A 27109-nucleotide genomic window follows, 5' to 3' on the forward strand; every position below is an offset into this window, starting at 1 on the left:
CCATGCGCTCTCACCACTGGTGTCCCCCAGGGCTCTGTTCTAGGCACTCTCCTATTCTCGCTATACACCAAGTCACTTGGCTCTGTCATAACCTCACATGGTCTCTCCTATCATTTCTATGCAGACGACACACAATTAATCTTCTCCTTTCCCCCTTCTGATGACCAGGTGGCGAATCGCATCTCTGCATGTCTGGCAGACATATCAGTGTGGATGACGGATCACCACCTCAAGCTGAACCTCGGCAAGACGGAGCTGCTCTTCCTCCCGGGGAAGGACTGCCCGTTCCATGATCTCGCCATCACGGTTGACAACTCCATTGTGTCCTCCTCCCAGAGCGCTAAGAACCTTGGCGTGATCCTGGACAACACCCTGTCGTTCTCAACTAACATCAAGGCGGTGGCCCGTTCCTGTAGGTTCATGCTCTACAACATCCGCAGAGTACGACCCTGCCTCACACAGGAAGCGGCGCAGGTCCTAATCCAGGCACTTGTCATCTCCCGTCTGGATTACTGCAACTCGCTGTTGGCTGGGCTCCTGCCTGTGCCATTAAACCCCTACAACTCATCCAGAACGCCGCAGCCCGTCTGGTGTTCAACCTTCCCAAGTTCTCTCACGTCACCCCTCTCCTCCGCTCTCTCCACTGGCTTCCAGTTGAAGCTCGCATCCGCTACAAGACCATGGTGCTTGCCTACGGAGCTGTGAGGGGAACGGCACCTCAGTACCTCCAGGCTCTGATCAGGCCCTACACCCAAACAAGGGCACTGCGTTCATCCACCTCTGGCCTGCTCGCCTCCCTACCACTGAGGAAGTACAGTTCCCGCTCAGCCCAGTCAAAACTGTTCGCTGCTCTGGCCCCCCAATGGTGGAACAAACTCCCTCACGACGCCAGGACAGCGGAGTCAATCACCACCTTCCGGAGACACCTGAAACCCCACCTCTTTAAGGAATACCTAGGATAGGATAAGTAATCCCTCTCACACCCCCCCCCCCCTTTAAGATTTAGATGCACTATTGTAAAGTGACTGTTCCACTGGATGCCACAAGGTGAATGCACCAATTTGTAAGTCGCTCTGGATACGAGCGTCTGCTAAATGACTTAAACGTAAATGTAAATGTATTTCTGTCCTTGAGCTTTTCTTGTCAATTGATGTGATGTATGTCATTCTGTATTATGTTTCATGTTTTGTGTGAACCCCAGGATGAGTAGCTGCTGCTTTTGCAAAAGCTAATGGGGATCCTAATAATATACCCCAAAATACCAAAACTTAAACACTCTGGGCAGAGAGAAAGAGGGGGTGATCCCAAAGATGATTAGATTAGCAGGACTTTGGTAAATGCATTGATTCCTATTATTCCTTATTATCCTGACTTTCAATATTATATCATTTGCCTGAAACTAAAACAGATATGCATATTTTGGTGAACGAGATTAGGGCCCGTAATATGTTCCTTCCCCCGTTCAAAATAAAGTGACAAAAGCCTGTCTGCCACACAGGTCTGGTGCCTTCAAGAGGTAATAGTGAGCAATAGGGCCCTTTAAATTGTATTTGCAACTTTTAGCCTCTTCCTAAAAAAACATGAGCAGGAACAGAATGATGAAAAAACATTTTGGGTTTTTTTTTCAGTGACTTTAAACATGATTTGAACATATTTCAAAAAGCCCTGAAATTAGCACAACCCTGTGAACTGGTTATGAGACTCACAACTGGGCATATTGTCCATTTTTAGAAGAGTTTGGGCCTGTGTGTTATTGTTATTGTATTCGCCCATTAGACTTTTGTGGCTGGGATGCACTCACTCCGATGATTGCATCGCTAACAGCCCCCCGCTGCTCGCCAGGCTTTTAGACCGAGAGTGGCTTTACACTTTACACCGAGAGTGGCTTTACGCATTTTAATAGGGATTCTGAATGGAGTGAGAGAGAAGCAGGAATCCAAATATTTTCTATCGGAAGAAGGCAAAGTAATGACAACCCCCGAGTGTGATGAGCTGACGGGGTTTCCGAGGAGGACTGTGTTGTGTGGCTATGCTAATGTTTCAAAAGGAGCCTGTCGGCACGCCAAGAACTGTCACGTCTGGGAGTACTGGGCATTGGAAAGAGGGAGATAAAAAAAGGTCCAAAAAGGCAAATCCATGTTCATAATTACTTTCCGCCTCGATGCCAGACGACATTCCATCTGAAAAAAGTTCAATTATAAGATACTGAGGCAAAGCCGATGCCTTTTTTTGCGGGTTCTTGCTCATCTTTCAATAAAATTGAGTTAAGCCCCATGTTTAACTCCTGGAGAAGAGAGCTTGATAATTACTTCTCTGAGATCTGTGGGCGTGGTTGGCTGTCATTCCACATTGATATATAATATCATTCACTTCAGCTATCTGATCTGGTTGGATCTATTGTTAACGCTCATTTTACTCAGTCTCAAGGCTATTCATGGGGAACACTTAAGCTATGGGTTTTCCTTACATCCCGGGATTCATATTCAGTATCATACATTTTCACTATGGCTCTTTGCTAAACATCATTTTGTCTTGTGTCAAACGTTATTTTGCAGGGAGCAAACAGTTCTTTCAAAATATACAGTAGCCATCTTCTGCAGGGACACGGGTGCATACAGTATAATTCATGATCCACCTATATTTATCTGACGATATTCATCGTTACTCATTTGCCACTTCATTCTTAAGTTCTGAATGCAATGCATAGGCATAGTCTTTTATAATATAGCCTTGGTTGTATCAAATTGTATTGTCATTTGTACAGGTTAGGCAATCATATTCACTCATCATGGGGCTATGACATTTTTATGTTGATCTAGCACGGCTCTAGCGCATGTTTGCAGACTAGGCTTTATGGTTGGATTCAGGTGTGTAACCCACAGGCCTACTATTTCCCCTTAACATGTTGTGCCGTTTCTTCTCCACTCGCTCTCTCCTCTCTACTAATTGTAGTAGAATGTATGGAAAGGCATATAACACCGGCACGTCTTTCATGGTTGTGCTCTGCCGGCCGTGACAACTCCCGTCCACTGCTCTACAGGCTGATTGCTGTTTTGCTATTCACAGATACACTGAGTGTACACAACATTAAGAACAGGCTCTTTCAATGACAGCTTTCACCTGGATTCACCTGGTCAGTCCCTTATTGATGTCACTTGTTAAATCCACTTCAGTCAGTGTAGACGAAGGGGAGGAGACAGGTTAAAAAAAATCCTTTTTAAGCCTTGAGACATGGATTGTGTATGTGTGCCATTCATAGGGAGAATGGTCAAGACAAAATATTTCAGTGTCTTTGAACGGGGTATGATAGTAGGTGCCAGGCACACCAGTTTGGGTTTTTCTGATGGGTGTTTCACATTCAACAGTTTCCTGTGTGTATCAAGAATGGTACAGCATCCCAAAAAAATTCAGTCAACTTGACAACTATGGGAAGCATTGGAGTCAACATCCCTGTGGAGCACTTTCGACACCTTGTAGAGTCCCTGTCGTTTTGGAACTAAACTATTCCTTCAATACATACAATTATTTTGCTATAATGAATAATAGGTCTAATGAATATCAATTGACACAATATTATGGCCATAGATGAGCAAAGTAACCCTGATATGTATCAAATTACATTTTAAAACATTTTACATGCAATTGTACAATTATTTTCTCCGATATGGATTTGCATAAGGGAAATTGAAGGTGTTTTTCTATTATTTAATGTGGTGTTTAATTTTTGCTAGAAATTGAATATAGAATAGAATATATTATATTTTCTATTGTATGTGTTCTACCAGTAATCAACATATTGTTCAATGTAAATAAATAAATAAATAAATAAATAAAATAAATGGCCAGTGTTTATTCTTTGACTAACTAATATGATTTATTTTTGCTGTTGCCAGCATACCACACTGTATCCCACTGCTGGCTTAAATCTGAAGCTAAGCAGCGTTGGTCCTGGTCAGTCCCTGGATGGGAGGCGAGATGCTGCTGGAAGTGGTTTTAGAAGGCACTAGGATGCACTCTTTCCTCTGGTAAAAAAATATATATGTATCCCAATATGCAGGGCAGTGATTGGGGACAATGCCATGTGTAGGGTGCCGTCCTTCAGATGGGATGTTAAAACGGGTCACTAAAGATCCCTTAGCACTTATTGTAAGAGTTAGGGTTGTTAACCCCGGTGTCTTGCTAAATTCCCAATCAGGCCCTCATACCATCACGGTCACCTAATCATCCCATGCTTCAAATTGGCTTATGCATCCCCCTCCTCTCCCCTGTCATTTTTATTTATTTATTTTACCTTTATTTAACTAGGCAAGTCAGTTAAGAACAAATTCTTATTTTCAATGACGGCCTAGGAACAGTGGATTAACTGCCTGTTCAGGGGCAGAACAACAGATTTGTACCTTGTCAGCTCGGGGGATGGAACTTGCAACCTTCCGGTTACTAGTCCAACCACTAGGCTACCCTGCCACCCCAATTATTATACAAGCGGTTACTAGTCCAACCACTAGGCTACCCTGCCACCCCAATTATTATACAGGCTGTTGCTGTAAATGAGAATGTGATCAGTCAACATACCCGTTTAGTTTTTTTTGCCGCGGTATTGCGTATTGTTTCGGTATCTTGTATTGTGATAATAAACCTGGTAACGGTATCAAAGTCAAACATCTGGTATCGTGACATCACTACTTGATTCTGGTAAGTTACCATTTGTCTCTCTAAATTGTTTGGGAAGGGCCCGTAAGTAAGCATTTCACTGTTTGTCTACACAAATAACATCAGCAAAGACTTGGGAGTTTTTCAGGTGTTTCTAATAGGTACTAACTCAGGGGGTGAATACTTATCTAATCAAGGTATATTAGTGTTTTATTTTTCATTAATCTTCCACTTTGACATTAGAGTATTTTGTGTAGATCATTGGCAGCATGTGAGGACTGAAAATAGTTAGTGCAAAAAGGGTCATTGTAGATAACCGAGTAGCTACCCAGACTAACTATATACATTTTAGTCATTTAGCATTCTCTCTTATGCAGAGCAACTTAGAGTAGCGAGGGCATACATTTTCATACTGGTTCCCTGTGGGAATCGAACCCACAACCCTGGTGTTGCAAGCGCCATGCTCTACCAACTGAGTCATACAGGACTACGATGATCAAAGTGAGCCGCTGTTGTTGGGAAGTCAAAACTGTCCAACTTCTTGGAGCAGCTTGCAATGGTCATCAGTCTCATTACATTGTCCTCAAGAAAGAGCCATCTTGAGGCAGTCTTTATGCTGTTTTGGAGAAAGAATCCTCTCTCACCGGGCACACTGTAAACGGGGATAATCAACACAATCCTCACCAATTTTGCCCAGTAGGGGCACACTTAGCTGAAGTCCCTTATGATGACCTCAAGTCCTTTGCGTGAGTAAAAATGGAAACACACACACCCAAAACTAATTTCCAAGCAGCGTGAGGTTTTAAGAGTATTAAGTATATTTGCCTTTGAAGTTGGAGCACATCAACTGGTATTTTCATCAATTAATAAAAATGATTATTTTGCAATGTTTTTATTTTTCTCCCAGACAATTTGGCCGGCAACAATTATATTTATTAGTTTGTGTTTTTATTTTTTATTTTTTAATCTGCCAAAAGTCGTCATATAACGGCTATCGGAAACCCTGATCTATTCAGGTGGTATGCGAATTAAGGTGGGTCCAAGGTGTCTAGGAAGATGGTGTTGATGTGAGCGATGACTAGCCTTTCAAAGCATTTCATTGCTACAGATGTGAGTGCTACGGGGCGACAATCATTTAGACAGGTTACCTTGGTGTTCTTGGGCATAGAGACTATGGTGGTATGCTTGAAACATGTAAGTATTACAGACTGGGTCAATGAGAGGTTAAAAATGTCAGTGAAGACATCAGTGAACGGCTGATGAAGACATCAGTGAACGGCTACAGAGAGGGAGATCACACAGTCGTCCGGAACAGCTGGCGTTCTCATGCATGGTTCAGTGTTGCTTGCCTCGAAGCGAGCATAGAAGGCATTTAGCTCTTCTGGTAGGTTCGAGTCACTGGGAAGTTCGCGGCTGGGTTTCCCTTTGTAATCCGTGATAGTTTGTCCTGCCACATCCAACAAGTGTCAGAGCCGGCGGAGTAGGATTCAATTTTAGTCCTGCATTGACGCTTTGCCTGTTTGATGAATCGTCGAAGGTCGTAGCAGTATTTCTTAGAAGTGTCGGATTAGTGGCCCTCTCCTTGAAAGCGGCAGCTCTAGTCTTTAGCTCAGTGTGGATGTAGTGTTGAATGGTATACCAAAATATCAGAACTTTTTCGATACTAGAACATCAAAAACCGTTTGGTATTACAATTGTTTTTACTTTCAGTACTTTTGTTAAATATGTCTCATGAATCAAATCTGCATCAGCGCAGCTAATGCCGCCCATATAGCACATACCTGCTCCACTTAGCCTGCATTGGGAGTCTGGGCTGCTCATGTTAGCTCCACACTCATGCTGCACAGAAGTTAATACACTTGAATGTTGTGACACGGCATGTAGAATTGTTGAAACTGTTAATTACTGTTTGCAAAACAATGTCCACGCAGGCTAGAACACTTTACAATGCAAGAAGATACAGGTAGCTTCCAGCTTTGCAGGCTAACTTTGCTTGCCTTCTTTCTGCTAAAGACAACATCAATTCACTACCCCAGTACTAATATTTGTGATAATATGTAAACCATCATGCTAAATATGCTTATTTTAAAGCTGATGCCACCAAAACTGTATTAATTCAATTAATTATCAGCCATTCTCTCATGTCTCTACCAAAGATGATCCATTCTATTGCCTCAGCGAACTGACCCGCCTCGTGAATGATGTCATTACTGATTAAAAGAAGCTATCTGTATGATGGTTCGTCTGAGGGCATAGCGGGACTTCATATAAGCGTCCGGATTGGTGCCCCACTCATTGAAAGAGGCAGCTCTAGCCTTTAGCTCGATGCGGATGTTGCCTGTAATCTATGGCTTCTGGTTGGGATATGTACACACGGTCACCGTGGGGACGACGTCATCGATGCACTTATTGATGAAGCCGATGACTGAGGAGAGCTTTGTATGCATCTCTGTGTGTGTAGTAAATGCGGTCTAGAGTTTTTTTCCTCTGGTTGCACATGTGACATGCTGGTAGAATTTAGGTCAAACGGATTTAAGTTTGCCTACATTAAAGTCCCCGGCTACTAGGAGCGCAGCTTCTGGATGAGCATTTTCTAGTTTAACTTGTTAATTATAGCCTCAAGCTCATTACCATAACGCAATGTTAACTATTCATGAAAATCGCAAATGAAATGAAATAAATATATTGGCTCACAAGCTTAGCCTTTTGTTAACAACACTCATCTCAGATTTTCAAAAAATGCTTTTCAACCATAGCTATCAATACTCTTACACAAATGCTTGTGTAGCTAGCATAGCATTAAGCCTAGCATTCAGCAGGCAACATTTTCACAAAAACAAGAAAAGCATTCAAATAAAATCATTTACCTTTGAAGAACTTCGGATTCAATGAGGAGACTCTCAGATAGCAAATGTTCAGTTTTTTCAAAAATATTATTTGTGTAGGAAAAAAAAAAAATCGCTGTTTTGTTCATCACGTTTGGCTAAGAAAAACCCCTGAAAATTCAGTCATTACAACGCAAACCTTTTTCCAAATTAACTCCATAATATCAACAGAAACATGGCAAACGTTGTTTAGAATCAATCCTCAAGGTGTTTTTCACATATCTATTCGATGATAAATCACTCGTTGCAGTTTGGTTTCTCCTCTGTTCAAAATGGAAAAATTCACAGCCATATAAGGAGACATTGGAACATAGCGCCTCAAATCTGGCTCACTTCCTGTATGAAATTTCATCTTGGTTTCGCCTGTAGCATTATTGTCTGTGAGTGCCACAGAACTATCTTTGCAGTTTTGAAAACGTCAGAGTGTTTTCTTTCCAAAGCTGTCAATTATATGCATAGTCGAGCATCTTTGTGACAAAATATCTTGTTTAAAACGGGAACGGTTTTTCATCCAAAAATGAAATCCTGCCCCCAGAGGTACAAGAGGTTAATTAAGGCCTTATTCAGTTCGTTGAGTGTAGTCTTAGTACCAGCATCGGTTTATGCTGGTAAATAGACGGCCATGAATAATATAGATGACAACTTTCTTGGTAGATAGTGTGATCTACAGCTTATCATAAGATACTCTACCTCAGGCAAGCAATACCTCAAGACTTCTTTAATATTAGACATCGCACTCCAGCTGTTATTGACAAATAGACACACACCCCCTCTGTTTTGTCGGTGCATGTAAAACCCTGCCTGCTTTATATTATCCATGTCGTCGACTCGGTGAAACATAAGATATTACAGTTAATGTCCCGCTGTTTTTTTTATGTCCCATTGGCAATCATTTTCCAATGATTACACTTTGGCCAACAGAATGGATGGCAGTGGGGATTTACTTGCTCGCCTACAGATTCTCAGAATACAGCCCGACCTCTGCCCCCTTTTTCTCCATCTTTTCTTGAAGCAAATGATGGGGATTTGGGACTGTTCCCGAGAAAGAAGTAAATAATTTGCGTCAGACTCGTTAAAGGAAAAAGCTTCTTCCAGTTCGAGGTGAGTAATCGCTGTTCTGATGTCCATAAGTTATTTTCAGTCATAAAGAGACGGTAGGAAAAACTTTCCATACAAAATAAGTTTCGAAATAAGTTAAACACAAAAAAAATAACAAAATAGCAGTTGGTTGGGAACATATAAAACGTCAGCCATCCTCTCCGCCGCCATTCTCTGTTTGTATATATTTTTGCGACATTTATTATTTCAGCTGGAAAGTTTTGAATAGAAAACTCGACGGTCGAAAGCCTTTTCAGCATCAACAGCCATTATTGATAAGTATACATCTTGTTTAACAGCATATTGTACTATACTAAAACATGGTCTTGTATTTGTTTGTAAGTGTCTATTTTTAATAAGTGTCTATAAAAATAATATGTATCAAGTCTGGTAATACTTTTGCCATTCTGTTGATTATGAGTTTTGTTATTATTTTATTGGTCGCAATTTATTAAATGTATGAGTCTACAATCTACAGGGGACTCCAGATTTTCCTGGTTTTAATATACCTGAAATAAACTGTTTGATACATGCCACAGACAAAAATGTGACGTCTTAGGGGTCTCACAGTATAGACATTGCAATATATTGCAGCATGCCTGAGGCATGTTCACGCAGATGAGCAGGGACATCTTTCATTCTGTGTTTTTCAGTCAGTAGAAAGGCCTCTTTTAGTGTCCCAAGTTTTCATAACTGTGACCTTAATTGCATTCGGTCTGCAAGCTGTTAGTGTCTTAACAACCGTTCCACAGGTGCATGTTCATTAAAAGCATGGGAAACCGTGTTTAAACCCTTTACCATGAAGATCTGTGAAGTTATTTGGATTTTACAAATTATCTTTGAAAGACAGGGTCCTGAAAAAGGGCCATATCTTTTTTTGCTGAGTTTATAGTACACCCAGTGTGATGAATAGATTGTCAAATTATTGTCTTTTGTTGATTTTAAATAACATTCCAACCTTGTTTTCATGTTGTATTCAATTATGGCATAATTCTACTATTTGTATTAATTTGCATCACTGTCAACGACATACTTTTATTTCAAAGGCTAACCACCAGGTCCACTATTGTGGCTAATCCTTATTGTGGCTAGCTTTACATAGATGGGTCCGACCACCATTAATCAAATAAGAACGGTCTTATAAATTAGGGTTATTTTTGATTATTACACACTATCTTTACAGTTAGCTAGTTAACTATAGCTACTGAAACAGATTGTTGTTTTGCTATGTTTTTGGGGAAGAACATTATTTGCATCCATGAGCAAGCTAGCTTTCTTTTAAGACCAACACTGTAGGTATGCGAGACAACTTTACCAGCATCAAAGCATACGTATCAATGAATCGTTGTGACATATGAAATATGAGTGAGTGTAATCAATGTGAACTAACTACGTAAAACCTTTATGAACGCATTCAATTATTATGTGACATGCAGTCATATTAAGGTCCTGATTGGTCACAAGCTTATTGACATATCAAATAGTGTTATTTGAAGTTATCATTTTTGACACACAAAGACAAACAGCATTTCATAGAAATCCTGGTGGAGAATGAAACGACTGAACAAATGAACAACGAAACAGCACAGCAAGTAAGTTAAATAAATAGGTTGATGGTGTTTTACTGGAAATGGGGACATACGTAAATGCCAACAAAATACATTTTGGGTCAATGTGGAGTGTGTGTGTGTGTAACCTTTAACTAGGCAAGTCTGTTAAGAACAAATTATTATTTACAATAACGGCCTTCCCTGGCCAAACCCGGAAGACACTGGGCCAAATTGTGCGCTGCACTATGGGACTCCCAATCACGGGAGGATGTGATACAGCCTGGATTCGAACCAGGGACTGTAGTGACCCCTCTTGCACTGAGATGCAGTGCCTGTGTGTTAACTATCGAACTGTCCTAGAATGCTTAAAATGTAGTATTGGTTATCGGTATCGGTTTTCTTGGCAAGGCAAATATTGGATATCGGTATTTGCCAAAAATGTAATATCAATGCATCACTAGTTGTGGATGATACAAACCTTAGAATGTCTTAGAAATCAAAACATATGTGGTTGAGTGAATGCCCAGAGTGTGCAAAACTGTCATCAAGGCAAAGGGTGGAGATTTCGAAGAATTTCTAAATATATTTTGATTTGTTTAACACTTTTTTGGTTACTGCATGATTCCAAATGTGTTATTGCAAGATTTTTTATGTATTCACTATTATTCTACAATGTCGAAAATAGTGAAAATAAAGAAAAAGCCTGGAATGAGTAGGTGTGTCCAAACTGTTGACTGGTACTGTACACTGATGTCCAAAATGATTGGCACTTGATAAAGATCAGCAAAAAATACTAAAACAAATACTACAAATGTTGAGCTATATTGTATGCGCAAATAAATACAATTGCTCAGAAAGAGATTGTTTAATTAGTGTAAAAAAAATACAAAAGATAAGCACCTCTGTTAAAATACTCCAACACCCTCCCCTTGCGAGGATAATGAGCCTTTTTCTCAAATGTTTTATGAGATTGCAAAAACACATTGGGAAGGATCTTAGACCATTCCTCCATACAGAATCTTTCCAGATCCTTGATATCCTTCGTCTACACTTATGGACTGCCCTCTCCAATTAAAACCACAGGTTTTTAATGGGGTTCAAGTCCGGAGGACGAGATGGCCATTGCAAAATGTAGATTTTGTGGCAGATTAACCATTTATTTGGGTATTTTTATGTGTGCTCGGTGTTATTGTCTCGCTGGAAGGTCCATATGCGGTCAAGTTTCAACCTCCTGGCAAAGGCAACCAGGTTTTTGGCTAAAATGTCCTGGTACATGGTAAAGTTCATGATGCCATTGACTTTAACAAGGGCCTCAAGACCAATGGAAGCAAAATAGCCCCATAACATCAAAGATTCACCACCATATTTTACAGTAAATATGAGGTACGTTTCTGCATATGCTTCAGTTTTTCGACACCAAACCCACCACTCGTATGTGTGGCAAAAGAGCTCTATTTTCATGTCATCTGAACATACCACAGGTTCCAATACAAGTGCCAACGCTGCTTAGCTAAATCCAGGCAGTGCTATTGTCTCAACCAGTAGTTTAAGACACACTGGGCCCTTTGAGAACTTAGAATCAAATATCTAGCCCCACAGATAAACAGTAACGCCTAAAAACATACCACGATAGAAGAGGTTGCAACCCATCGACTTACCACCTATAACAAGAAAAAGCTATCACAACTTGAAATCCTGAGAACGGAAAAGTTAAAAAGGCGTCTTTTACCATAAATAAAATATGGGAGTGCAGCATTTGGGCATACTCCCCCTATGAGAGGTCCCAGGAGAGGGAAGGACGCTCTTTATGAACTTAGGCTTAGCACAGTAAAGGCTACAGCACTGAGTCACCAAGGAAATCAACTGCATTCCCACATCCACCAATATTCAGAAGTCCTCTTTAAAAATTCATTGATTTACAGCAAAAATAGATTAAAAACGCCCAACTGCGCCAACCTAAAAGTTTGGCTTCTGGATAGCATTAATAATGGAACAGCCCCCAAAACCTAGAGGCATTCGCTTGAAGGAACGGCTTTGGTTTTGTTGCACTTTATAATGGGGAGTCATTTACATGTTTTAGAAGTATTACATCTTTTTGATGGTTGTTTATAATTACATTGTTTTACATGCAAATAGGCTGACAATTGTTCCTCGTTAAAAAACAACCAGTACAATGCAATAGTACACTACTGTCAACCCAAGATTTTACACAGAGTTCAAAAGTGGAGCTTCTGTGTTCTTCTCACTAGTTGCATAGGGTGTTGGCAGCAAAGTTTGCAAATGCCAGTTCAGTTCCCCTTAACCAGTTCTACACTAGACATTTAAAACTAATGAGTCCCACTTATCTGAAGTCTCTCTAAATTTGAAATGACAGAACACATTTTTCAAAATAAATCATTAAAAGGTCTTTCTAACACAGCCGTCTCCAACAGGCCGATCGCGAGCTACTGGCCTACAAATATGTAGCTGGCCAAACAATTCTGACAGTACACGCAGTTAATGTTTTCCACCGCGAACTGTCAGAAACAAATCTCATAAACAAAGTATTAGACACTGCAAGCTCCCAGCTACTAACTAATCAACGCAACATTGACATTATCCCACCCGGTTTAGCCACTATTGGCTTAAAAAGCCAAACTTAACACAATATCTGCCAATTAATTTCCAGCAAAATTGCCCATCTGTCTGTCTGTGGTGCACAAGTTTGTATATCGCTCTGTGTGTAGCCAGCTGATGTGATAACAGCCTTGTGGGTTGACAGACATCCTTTCCCCAAAACCTTCTTAATTAAATGTTAACTGCAAAGTAGGCTTACCTGGCAGAAGTATATTATAAGTATATAATTTGTATATATTATTTGTAAACTTTGCCATGAAATGAGCACAGCAGTAGGCCTGCATAACCATTGTTAGACTGGCCCATTCCTCACTTGCCAGATGCGCAATTAAAGGGGAATTACACTAAAAAGGTATTTTGATGTAATTAAAGCATTTACTGTACATGGACTCAAAACATCCTACTTCATTGTAATTATTTTATCTATGAACAATTGTCAATTTGAGATTGAAAAACAAAACAAATCTAAAACCAGGAACATTTTAAACTGAGAAAACATAATAATTTGGGAAAAAACAGAATTTGAGAAAGAAATAATTTTATAGGACCCCTAAGAGTTGTTTTATTAACCATTATTTTACCAGATATATTGACAGAAAACATAGTGCACTACTTTCTCTAGTATACTAAAGACCTGGGGATGAGTTTAAGGGAGAGGAGAAGAATGTGCCTATTTGAAAGAGTAGCTCTCATGCTAGAAAATGCCGGAGACCCCACGGTTGAAAAGCGCTTCATCAATTTGGATTCTGGTGATGTGCAACAGTTTGTTAGGGCCCTGACCACGATCACAGCATGGATTTTCAGATCCATCTAGAAGTCCTTGGTCTCAACTGCAGCACCCACAGAACAATAATATCAATGTACACACTGCTAGTAATATAATTTCCTCTTCATCATTTTAATCATTTAGCAGACACTCTCATGCAGAGAGACTTACAGGAGCAATTAGGGTTAAATGCCAAGAATGTGCAAAGCTGTCATCAAGGCAAAGGGTGGTTGCTTTGAAGAATCTCAAAAATACATTGATTTGTTTATCACTTTTTTGGTTACTACATGATTCCATATGTTACTTCATAGTTTTGATAGGTACAGCACTTTAGGCATGGATGGATTGTGAAAAGGTCCACGATAAGAGTACATGTTGGGAATAGCCCAAGCAGAATGGAGACTTGAAAGCACATTGAGCTTGTTCTGGAGTCAATTTACCTACAGGGGTCTGTTACTTCAACTAATGGCAGGTCATTTGAATAATCGTTTTAACAAGGGGGAGCATTTAGTAATGCTTTCAGGGATAAAGGACTGGAATTCCAAATGATCAAATTGGTATGCAAAGGTGGGAACATTCCCTCGTATTAATGTGGTTGGAGAAACGATTGCACAATTTCATAGTCGTGTCGTCAGATACGGAGCTGTAATTTAAAATGTATAATTTGCAGACATCTATTATCCTATGCAAATAATATAGTCAGTATTACAGCATTACAGTTCGACCAAGAGCTGCAGCTTATCAGGATATCTTACGTGTTTCAATGCATGGCACTGTAATCAAAGAACTAAACTCGAACTAAGCATATACACAAGGTAACTGCCAATATAAAGGAAACGCCAACATTAAGTGTCGTGATAGGGCATTGGGCCACAACGAGCCACCAAAACAGCTTCATTGTGCCTTGGCGTAGATTCCACTAGTGTATGGAACTCTATTGGAGGGACGTAACACCATTCTTCCAATAGAAATTCATTCATTTGGCGTTTTGTTGAAGGAAGACGCTGTCTCAGGCGCTGCTCCAGAATCTCCCATTAGTGTTCAATTGGGTTGAGATCTGGTGACAGAGACACACACACACTAGAGCTGGGCGATATGGCCAAAATATGATATTTTTCAGTGTTTTGTTTTTTTATAAAAGTTCTAAACATGTTTTATGAGTACTTAATGAGCCTAGGGTGGTAACACATACATGATAAGTGATTTAAATAGGGTGTTCTCCATTTGGATTGTTTTATACTGTTCAGTCCAACTTCAACCAAAAAAGTACTTTAATCAATTTCTTCATTTCCTGCATTCATTTGTTTATAATCGCCACACTAGTGGACACTCATTGACCATACATAAACTCCTCGCTTGGGGAGCAAAATAAAAAAGTTAAAATGGCATAGGGCTGCATGATATGGGCAAAACAGCGAGGCCTAATAATTGTGAACTGTTGGAATCATGGAAATAGAATGATTATTCTAATTCTATAGTTGGAATATAGTGGGCAGTACATTGAACACACTGTAGTTTGGTATGTCAACAAATGTAAAAAGCCAGGGAGGAATTAATGGGACAATGTAGGAACCAAAGTGTTGCTGGTCAGTGTTTCCCAGAGGACCCTAATTAGATGTTACATTACATGTTTTCTCTTACTTTATCACAAATTATTCATTATATTGAACAGATACTCAAGTAATCGCTATCAATGAAAATAAATGTCTTAAAAAATGGAAGACAGTTGGGAGGAGGCAAGATCAGCTGGGACAAATAAAAATTTGATTTGACCATTCTAGCCAATGAGAAAGCAGATATGAGTGTGAACAACAAGCACAATACTGATAGTGTTTTTTTTCTCCAAAGTTGCCAGGATGTCACATGTTCTACATTTATCAGTACACCCATAACAACCTAAGAACTAGGACACCTCTGTTCCATCAAATAAGCCACACATAGCAAATAAGACATTACATTTTTTGTTCAAATTCGACACTCATTGACCATACATAAACTCCTCGCTTGGTGGGCAAAAAAAAAAAGAAGTAATCATGGCACCTGCTGGAGAAAAAAAAGATATTGGGCCCAGGTATTCCTCTTGCTTCGCTTCTTCCTCTCTGACTTCACATAGCTAGCCAATGCTAGCCAACATATTCATGATTTTCCTATTCCTCTGATTTAATAGAGTGTTGCAGAAACATGCTGATGTAGACGTATACCAGCACTGGTACCAGGCCCTTCTCCCCCGATTGCTCAGTTTGGCCGGGCGGCCAGCTCTATGATGTCTTGGTGGTTCCAAACTTCTTCCATTTAAGAATGATGGAGGCCACAGTATTCTTCGGGACCTTGAACTCTGCAGAAATGTTTTGGTACCCTTCCCCAGATCTGTGCCTGGACACAATCCTGTCTCAGAGCTCTAAGGACAATTCCTACGACCTCATGGCTTGGTTTTTGCTCTGACATGCACTGTCATCTGTGGGACCTTATTGAGACAGGTGTGCGCCTTTCCAAATCATGTCCAATCAATTGAATTTACCACAGGTGGACTCCAATCAAGTTGTAGAAACATCTCAAGGAAGATCAATGGAAACAGAATACACCTGAGCTCAATTTCAATTCTCATAGCAAAGACTCTGAATAGTTATGTAAATAAGGTATTTTCTATTTATGTTGCAAACATTTCTAAGAACCTGTTTTTGCTTTGTCATTATGGGATATCGTGTGTAGATTGATGAGGCAAATATAATAAGGCTGTGACGTAACAAAATGTGGAAAAGGTGAAGGGGTCGGAATACTTTCCGAATGCACTGTAAATGTAACATCAAGTTGTTCCACAGAAAAGGAGCAATAGGCGAGGGAAAAGGTGCTTGTGCATTGATAAGCACACCGTTAATAATAAAGTCAGAAAATAAAGACGCCACTTCTAAAAGCCTATCTTATACCATAGCCTGCTGAATTCTCAAGATAACTTTTCTTTCATTTTGATTTCAGCACAAATGAAAATGTGGCACTAACTCGCCCATGGGTTAATGTTTCAGCATTGTCTCAATGAAGAGTTTGGCGTACGATTAGCCATGTGCGACATGGACGCGGAGTTACAAGCCTGCTAGAGTTAGCGGATGAGCAATATCCACTGTAGTAGTACGGATGAAGCCTGACCTGGAATGTGAAGCTAACTGAGACTAGCTAACTGAAGCTGGCTAGCTTTATAAAAGCCTGAGTAGATCTAGCTTGCTTTGTAGTATACCACGCTGGTATAGCCATCAGCGATGCATGTAGACATGAGGAAATTAGCATAGAGTGTTGGATATGATCTCCGGTTTGGTGGGGATACTGTAACAAATCTACTGTTCATAAGACTGATAATTGAAGCAATGGTTACAGGCGCTGCCTTTGAACCTGTGTTTGAGCCCCATTTTCCCAACGCCTAGCAAAACAAAAAGGAACTTGCCATTTCAATTCATAGAGCTGCAAAGGGGGAAATTCCATGGTAACGGAATTACACAGACTGATTTTTCACTTTAAAATGTGAACCGTACAAAAACCACTGATTTTAAAAGTTTAACAAACCATACAACACTATGAACAATGACTACTTTGAACACTTTACACAGTAAAAAATATATACATTAATTTACTGGAAAAACAGTGCAGATGCAAACATTGTATCTGCACAGTTCTTCCTGTAAATGTGTTTTTGTAAAATGTTCAGTGGAAATTGTTAAAATTTGTATGGTTTGTTAAACTTCAAAAAAATCAATGTTTTTTGTTTAGCATACATTTTAAACTGAAAAATATAAGTCTCAGCACAATTCCGTTACTGTGGATTTGCCCAAAGACAAAACATAATTTCCAATTTCACTTAATAAAAGTAGGTTGAATCTGCATCCCTAATTTCTTGGTGATGCATTTGCTGACATTGACAGTGATTATAATGACCTCTGAGAATAAAATAGAAATCAGAAAACATTATGAAGGTTCCTTTTTAGAAAGTTTAATGGGAATCTGCATAACATATTTTAATGAGGCATTTAAGGGTCTATGAGTGATCTATTGAGAATGTCTACAATGGCAATCAGCAGAGAGAGAGTGGCAGCTGTTCTGCAATTAAAACGCCAAATTACCCTCAATCAACACTATTTAAGACCGAATGTAAATCTCAGCACAAATAATGATGAGAAAAATCTGTTCAGACAGCTCTCATCTTGATAGGAATTTGGGACGCATCCAAATCAGGAACCAGGCATCTTTCAACCTCTCACTTAAAGTTCTGTTAGGATTAAGCATGACATTCTTTCAGACGACCTATGTTCAATGATATCTCATGTGGGTCTCCACAGTACTGTCGCTGGAAGCTGCAGTGTGTTGCGATAGGAGTCATTACCAACTTCTCTATGGCAAACTGGATTTTCTCAGATTTAAAGACATGCATCAACACCAAATGCATGTACGTTTTTTTTTTAAACATACAAAACCCCAACAAGGCTCGTTTTACGACCCATAGACCAAATGCACTTCTAAAGAAATAGCCTAATGCAATAGGATTTCAGTAGTAGGGTCTGTATTCAAAGGTAGACATACACGCCATGGACTGAATATGCTATCGGTCATTGTTCAAACAAAAACTTGCCAATATAGTCTATTGTCGGCTACAGATGTTAGCTTGTCATGGACTTGAGTAGGCTACCAGTGAATAGCCTACACTTCACAATTGCATCATCATTCTTGTATTTCACGTAACTTCCTTGTGGTTAGTTTAAGATGCTTTCAAAATGACTAAATCATAATGTGGACCTAGGCCTATGTCACATTCAACCATGGAGTTCGTACGTGGCTAAATTGTAACAAAACTAAAAAAGACCAGCCCCACTCCTGCTGTCTTCCGAGATAAATCCACTGGCGGAAATACCATTAGGCAGAAGAGTCAATTGCCTCAGGCATCAATCACATCAGCAAGGGTCCTCAAACTGAGCATAAAAATATAAAAAAATAACATACAAATTATTTTCCGCTTGAGGCCTCCCATGCTCCGCTCGATGCGTAAAAAAAATGTTTAAAAAATAAATAAAATCATCAAAATCTGTTTAAGCTAGAGATATTGTTTTGCATGTTTTGCATATTGTTTTGCATTGTTATATATATATATATAATATATATATACACACTGTATATGGAAGTTTACATACACCTTAACCAAATACATTGAAACTCAGTTTTTCACAATTCCTGACATTTAATCCTAGTAACAATTCCCTGTCTTAGGTCAGTTAGGATCACCACTTTATTTTCAGAATGTGACATGTCAGAATAATAGAGAATAATTTATTTAAGCTTTTATTTCTTTCATCACATACCCAATGGGTCAGAAGTTTACATACACTCAATTAGTATTTGGTAGCATTGCTTTTAAATTGATTAACTTGGGTCAAACATTTCAGATAGCCTACCACAAGCTTACCACAAAAAGTTGGGTGAATTTTGGTCCATTCCTCCAGTCAGATTTAGTGGCCTCCTTGCTCACACACGCTTTTTCAGTTCTGCCCACAAATTTTCTATGGGATAGAGGTCTGGGCTTTGTGATAGCCACTCCAATACCTTGACTTTGTTGTCCTTAAGCCATTTTGCCACAACTTTGGAAGTATGCTTGGGGTCATTGTCCATTTGGAAAACCGATTTGCGACCAAGCTTTAACTTCCTGAGTGATGTCTTGAGATGTTGCTTCAATATATCCACATAATTTTCCTTCCTCATGATGCCATCTATTTTATGAAGTGCACCAGTCCCTCCTGCAGCAAAGCACCCCCACAACACGATGCTGCCACCCCCGTGCTTCAAGGTTGGGATGGTGTTCTTCCGCTTGCAAGCCTTCCCCCTTTTCCTCCAAACATAACAATACTCATTATGGCCAAATAGTTCCATTTCTGTTTCATCAGACCAGAGGACATTTCTACAAAAAGTACAATCCATGTACCCATGTGCAGTTGCAAACCGTAGTCTAGCTTTTTTATGGCAGTTTTGGAGCAGTGGCTTCTTCCTTGCTGAGAGGCCTTTCAGGTTGTCGATATAGGACTCAATTTACTATGGATATAGATACTTTTCTACCAATTTCCTCCAGCATTTTCACAATGTCCTTTCTTGCTGTTCTGGGATTGATTTGCACTTTTTGCACCAAAGTACGTTCATCTCTAGGAGACAGAGCGCGTCTTCTTCCTGAGACGCTAAATGGCAGCGTGGTCCAGAGGAAATAAGCAAACAGGAAACCACTCACCCAGAAGTGCCGCACCTAGTGGCCGGAGACTAATGCAGGGAAACTTAAAATCAGTTCTACCAAATTTCCCTCAACATGTTAAATGTGCAACCCAAGGGGAAAAAAATCTAGATCACCTGTACTCCACACACAGAAACGCGTACAAAGCTCTCCCTCGCCGTCCATTTGGTAAATCCGACCACAACGCTATCCTCCTGATTCCTGCTTACAAGCTAAAATTAAAGCAGGAAGCACCAGTGACTCGGTCTATAAAAAAGTGGTCAGATGAAGCAGGTGCTAAACTGCAGGACTGTTTTGCTATCACAGACTGGAACATGTTCCGGGATTCTTCCGATGGCATCGAGGACGTCCCCCCCACAGTGACTGTACGCACATACCCCAACCAGAAGCCATGGATTACAGGCAACAGCCGCACTGAGCTAAGGGGTAGAGCTGCCGCTTTCCGCTTCCCGCTTTCCGGGAAGCTTACAGGAAATCCTGAACCAACAAACAGGCAAAGCGTCAATACAGGGCTAAGATTGGCACAGCTTCGTCCGGGTTAGCAGGGATATCCTTGTCTCATTGCGCAACAGCGACTCCTGTGGCGGCCCGGGCGCAGTGCATGCTGACCAGGTCGCCAGGTGTACAGTGTTTCCTCCGACACATTGGTGCGGCTGGCTTCTGGTTTGGATGTGCGTTGTGTCAAGAAGCAGTGCGGCTAGGTTGGGTTGTGTTTCGGAGGACGCATGGCTCTCGACCTTCTTCGCCTCTCCCGAGTCCGTATGGGAGTTGCAGCGATGAGACAAGACTAACGACTACCAATTGGATATCATGAAATTGGGGAGAAAAAAGGGGTAAAAAAAAATAATTTAAAGGTTGCAGACGACACCACAGTGGTAGATCTGTTCACCGACAACGACGAGACAGCCTAGAGGGAGGTCAGAGACCTGGCCGGGTGGTGCCAGAATATCAACCTATCCCTCAGCGTAACCAAGAATAAGGAGATGATCGTGGACTACAGGAAAAGGAAGACCAAGCACGCCCCCATTCTCATCGGCGGGGCTGTAGTGGAGCAGGTTGAGAGCTTCAAGTTCCTTGGTGTCCACATCAACAACAAAACTAAAATGGTCCAAACGCACCAAGACAGTCGTGAAGACGGCACGACAAAGCCTATTCCCCCTCAGGAAAAGGAAAAGAAAAAGATTTGGCATGGGTCCTGAGATCCTCAAAAGGTTCTACAACATCGAGAGCATCCTGACTGGTTGCATCACTGCCTGGTACGGCAATTGCTCGGCCTCTGACCGCAAGGCACTACAGAGGGTAGTGCCTACGACCCAGTACATCACTGGGGCTAAGCTGCTTGCCATCCAGGACCTCTATACCAGGCGGTGTCAGAGGAAGGCCCTAAAAATTGTCAAAGACTCCAGCCACCCCAGTCATAGACTTTTCTCTCTACGTCCGCATGGCAAGCGGTACCAGAGGGCCAAGTCTAGGACAAAAAGGCTTCTCAACAGTTTTTACCCCCAAGCCATAAGACTCCTGAACAGGTAATCAAATGGCTACATGGACTATTTGCATTGTGTGCCCTCTTTTTAAGCTGCTATTACTCTCTGTTTATAATATATGCATGGTCACTTTAACTATACATTCATGTACATACTACCTCAATTGTACCGACCGACCGACCAGTGCTCCCGCACATTGGCTAACCAGGCTATCTGCATTGTGTCCCACCCACCACCCGCTAACCAGGCTATCTGCGTCCCTTGCAGAGCAAGGGGAACAACTACTCCAAGTCTCAGAGTGAGTTACTTTTGAAACGCTATTAGCGCGCACCCCACTAACTAGCTAGCCATTTCACATCGATTACACCAGCCTAATCTTGGGAGTCATCATAGGCTTGAAGTCATTAACAGCGCAATGCTTGAAGCATTACTAAGAGCTGCTGGCAAAACGAACGAAAGTGCTGTTTGAATGAATGCTTACGAGCCTGCTGCTGCCTACCATCGCTCAGTCAGACTGCTCTATCAAATATAAAATCATAGACTTAATTATAACATAATAACACACAGAAATACGAGCCTTTGGTCATTAATATGGTCGAATCCGGAAACTATCATTTCGAAAACAAAACATTTATTATTATCGCATATACCCTAACTCTGCGTGCAATGAACGCAAGAGAAGTGACACAATTTCACCTGGATAATATTGACTTCTACCCTGGATTTCTTTGAGCTAAATATGCAGGTTTAAAAATATATACTTCTGTGTATTGATTTTAAGAAAGGCATTGGTGTTTATGGTTAGTTACACGTCGGAGCAACGGCAGTCTTTTTTCCGCACCGCATCGATTATATGCAACGCAGGACACGCTAGAAACTAGTAATATCATCAACCATGTGTAGTTAACTAGAGATTAAGATTGATTAACTGTTTTTTATAAGAGAAGTTTAATGCTAGCTAGCAACTTACCTTAGCTTCTTACTGCATTCGCGTAACAGGCAGGCTCCTCGTGGAGTGCAATGTAAAGCAGGTGGTTAGAGCATTGAACTAGTTAACTGTAAGGTTGCAAGATTGAATCCCCGAGCTGACAAGGTAAAAATCTGTCATTCTGCCCCTGAACAAGGCAGTTAACCCACCGTTCCTAGGCAGTCATTGAAAATAAGAATGTGTTCTTAACTGACTTTCCTAGTTAAAAAGGTGTAAAAAAAAATATATAATAATTTATTTTTAAAATCGGCCAAATCGGTGTCCAAAAATACCGATTTCCGATTGTTATGGAAACTTTTAAAATCGGCCATTCCGATTAATCGGTCGACCTTTAGCACAGAATCATCTAGAATTTCATTGTTTGATTCGTCCACAGGACTGCTAGATGGTGAAGCATGATTCATCACTCCAAAGAACGCATTTCCACTGCTGCAGAGTCCATTGGCAATTAATGCTGCAGAGTCCATACACCACTCCGGCCAACTCTTGGCATTGCGCATGATGATCTCAGGCTTGTGTGCGGCTGCTCGGCCATAGAAACCCATTTCATGAAGTTCCCAACGAACAGTTCTTCTGCTGACGTTACTTCTAGAGGCAGGTTGGAACTCGATACTAAGTGTTGCACCCGAGGACAGACAATTTTTACGCGCTACACACTTCAGCACTTGACGGTCCAGTTCTGTGAGCTTGTGTGACCTACCACTTTGCTGCTGAGCCGTTGTTTATCCTAGACATTTCCACTTCACAATAAGTAGTCTCCTGTTGCCATACCTCCAAAATCACATCGCTGTCATGCCTTCCTTGGAGGTCTGGAGAATTTGATATTGCAAAAATAGTTTTTTCAAGAACCCTCCCCCCACATGTCCTTTGGTGATACGTGATATGTTCGGCAATGTTTTCAGACTGGAAAGGAGACATTTTGCAGAGAGTTGTTCCGTATGCTGGTTTCAACATAGCAGAAAATTATGTTTTGTCAGAAGTGTGCTCTATGCACAAAATCAACATACAGTGCTTTCAGAAAGTATTCATACAACCTTTTGTGTTAGTCTGAATTCTATTTTTTTCTTCACCCATCTACACACAATGTCCCATAATGACAAAGTGAAAACGTTTTTTTTAATAAATGTTTTTCAAATGTATTGAAAATGAAATACAAAAATATCTCATTTACATAAGTATTCAATACATGCTATAATCACCTTTGGCAGCGATTACAGCTGTGATTATTTCTGGGTAAGTCTAAGAGCTTTCCACACCTGGATTGCACAATATTTGCACATTATTATTTTTAAAATTCTTCAAGCTCTGTCAAGTTGGTTGTTGATCATTGCTAGACAGGCAAATATTTTCAAGCCAATTTAAGTCAGACTGTATCTAGGTCACACAGGAACATTCAATGTCATCTTGGTAAGCAACTCCAGTGTTTATTTGGCCTTGTGTTTTAGGTTATTGTTCTGCTGAAAGGCAAATTTGTCTACCAGTGTCTGTTGGAAAGCAGACTGAACCAGGTTTTCCTCTTGGAGTTTCTGTGCTTAGCCCTATTCCGTTTATTTTTATCCAAATAAAAAACTCCCTAGTCCTTGCCGATGACAAGCATACACATAACATGATGCAGCCACCACCATGCTTGAAAATATGAAGAGTGATGTGTTGTGTTGGATTTGCCCTAAACATAACGCTTTGTATTCAGGAAGTTAATTTCTTTACTACATTCTTTGCAGTTTTACTTTAGTGCCTTATTTCAAACAGGATGCATGTTTTGGAATATGTTTTATTCTGTACAGGCTTCTTCTTTTCACTCTGTCATTTAGGTTTGTATTGTGTAGTAACTACAATGTTGTTGATTAATCCTCAGTTCTCCTATCACAGCCATTAAACTCTGTTTTAAAGTCACCACTGGCCTCATGGTGAAATCCTTCAGCGTTTACCTCCCTCCCGGCAACTCAGTTAGGAAGGACGCCTGTATCGTTGTAGTGACTGGGTTTACTGACATAACATCCAAAGTGTAATTCATAACTTCACCATGTTCAAAGAGATATTCAATATCTGCTTCTTTTTTTACCAAACTAACTATAGGTGCCCTTCTTTGCGAGGCATCGGAAACCGCACTGGTCTTTGTGGTTGAATCTGTGTTTGAAATTAACTGCTCGACTGAGGGACCTTACTGATAATTGTATGTGTGGAGTACAGAGATGAGGTAGTCATTCAAAAATCATGTTAACCACTATTATTGCACACAGAGTGAGTCGATGAAACATATGTGACTTCTTAAGGAAATTTTTACTCCTGAACTTATTTATGCTTGCCATAAAAAAGGGGATTAACACTTTTCATTTTCCTTTTTTATAAATTTTTCTTTCTGAAAACTTTCTGAAAACACAATTAAACTTTGACAGTATAGGATATTGTGTGTAGGCCAGTGACCAGGATATTTTAGTCAAAATCATGGTTGCATCTGCCAAAAGGCTGAAACAGCAAGACAATAACACCAATAACACATCAAAAAAAAAAATTAAATCACATTTTTGCCATGGCCATCTCAGTCTCCGGACTTGTCTGATTAATCACGCTGTCATACACAACTAATTGGTATATACAGCCTGACACATTGGAGTGCAACATTTTGTACATTTTCCTTACAAGCAACAATGTTTAATACAATTATATTGAAATTTGCTCTGCTGGTTGTCTGTGCAGTTTTTCTTTCAACCACTCAACATGTGAGAGAAGATATCCACAGTAAAGTACTGTTTACCAGACTTTTTAGAGTGCCTGTAGGTTTGCCACTGCCAGCTGAATGAGAGTAACATTTGGTCTATGGTTTGGTTATGCTTAGTTATTGTTTATGATTTACATATTGTGCAAGTGTTTACACCACAAAGCAGGCGTCAGTAGATTGAAAATACAAACCGGAAATACAAGCCGACAGAAACTTATACCTCTCTAAAAAAGTTGGGTAAACAATACTTTTGTGGATATTTTGTCTTCAATTTTGAGCGTCTGAAGGACGAACCACACAGACCTTTTTTGGAGTAAGTTTAAGTGTATTTTCATTAAATATTCTGGCTTGTAAGGAACATTTCCACCCCAATGTGTCTGCCTGTATATACCAATTAATTACAGCCAGATTATTCCTACAATCTACGGGCTTGAAACCCATTGAAATGCCGTGGTTTGAATCAAAGAGGGCATTCCATAAACGCAGATGAAGGATGTCAAGGATCTGGAAAGATTCTGTATCTAGAAATGGTCTAAAATTCCTCCCCATGTGTTTTCCAACTCATAAAACATGGTGAGGTATTGAAAGGTATTGAAAACAGGGGTGTCAAATCATTTTACCCCTACCTTTTTGAGAGAAAAATAATTTTAAAATAATATAATTTCCCATTTTTTTGCAAACAAAATAGCTCAGCATTTGAATTATAATTATTTATTTTATGCAGTCAATTTCTGATGATTTTTTATTTGACCCTACCATATGTCACCACTTCAGAAGTTCAGGCATGTCTAAAAAGTAGCCTATAGTGCATGCATTGATGCATACATGTCAGAATGTTTGCGCAACAGTTTCGATCAATTTCCAAATTCAATATCAAAGTCATTCTGCTCCTTGCAAGGCAATTAAACAACACAATCAATCAGATAAGCACGACCCAGGATCACCCTGGAAAAAAACTTGTGGAAGTTTAATTCAAAGCTATCCTCAAAAAACATGGGCTGTCTATATGCATGACAGGGAGAGAAAACCTGTCAAGGCCTGTACGCAACGCAACGCAACCCCAAAGCTCAATTAAATGTATTTGCCTATGTGAGATATTTTCTCACCGGCCTTGCTTACAGACATTCCCCAATTTTTCAGTTTACTTACCCGGGTGGATGGTTATGAACCGGTTAAAATTTTACAGAGGTTCAGCGGTTCCAGCGCTGCACTTGAACATTTCCTCCGAGGACTGAGCTTCTTCACCTTCTAGGGCTGTCACTGAAGTTGCATGCCCCATGCAATACTCGTGTGACATTGACCGGTTCTGTGGTCAATTGTGTACCATGAATTGGAGACTTCCTCATCCCGCTATTCGCGTTTGCTTCTCCAACAACAGGATCCCGCCGCGTCTCCTGACTCCGTTCTCTTGCTAAACCACCGGAACTACTTCCAATGCCAGCCGGAGCACGTTGAAGACAAATCCATGCACCACAGTCTGGCAACATATTTAAAATCTACATAACTAGTTCCCGTGTTACATATTTAATTAACTTTTCGTGGGTAATTAGTTATCGCCAACAAAGACTTGCTAATAATAATAATAAACTGTTATTTTTTCTTCTTCTATGAATCTAATTTACATATATAGCCACTGGACATGTTAAATTAGACAGATTCTAAAAATGATGCATGGATCAAACTAGTCATCATTACAATGTTGATTTGTTTTCAGGCATGTCTTCAGTTTGTGTTTAATATTGTCATAGTTAGAACAGCCTATTATTTATGTAGGCAGAGTGTTTCAGTAGTTGGTGGTACAATGAATGAAGGAAGGAAGAAATTAAGCAAGAAATTAAGCAAGAAGGGAAAGGAGAAAGGAAGGAAGGAAGGAAGGAAGGAAGGAAGGAAGGAAGGAAGGAAGGAAGGAAGGAAGGAAGGAAGGAAGGAAGGAAGGAAGGAAGGAAGGAAGGAAGGAAGGAAGGAAGGAAGGAAGGAAGGAAGGAAGGAAGGAAGGAAGGAAGGAAGGAAGGAAGGAAGGGGAAAAAGGAAGGAAATAAGAAATATTTGTCCCATAGGGAAATTTGCATACACATCACTTCCGATAGCCTACATCACAGGACA

At 40.3% G+C, this 27109-nt stretch overlaps 1 protein-coding gene across 1 annotated transcript in view; it reads right to left on the minus strand.

Annotated features, from left to right (window-relative positions):
* The window catches only part of LOC124031897 (forkhead box protein J3-like), a 99023-nt gene extending 72609 nt beyond the window's left edge, over positions 1 to 26414 (minus strand). The window contains exon 1 of the mRNA XM_046343690.1: positions 26156 to 26414. The gene's annotated coding sequence lies outside the window, so the exon portion shown is untranslated. The remainder of the gene's footprint in view (positions 1 to 26155) is intronic.
* Between the last annotated feature and the right edge of the window lie 695 nt (positions 26415 to 27109).

Source organism: Oncorhynchus gorbuscha, linkage group LG03 (genome assembly GCF_021184085.1).
Source record: "Oncorhynchus gorbuscha isolate QuinsamMale2020 ecotype Even-year linkage group LG03, OgorEven_v1.0, whole genome shotgun sequence".
Lineage (NCBI taxonomy): Eukaryota > Metazoa > Chordata > Actinopteri > Salmoniformes > Salmonidae > Oncorhynchus > Oncorhynchus gorbuscha.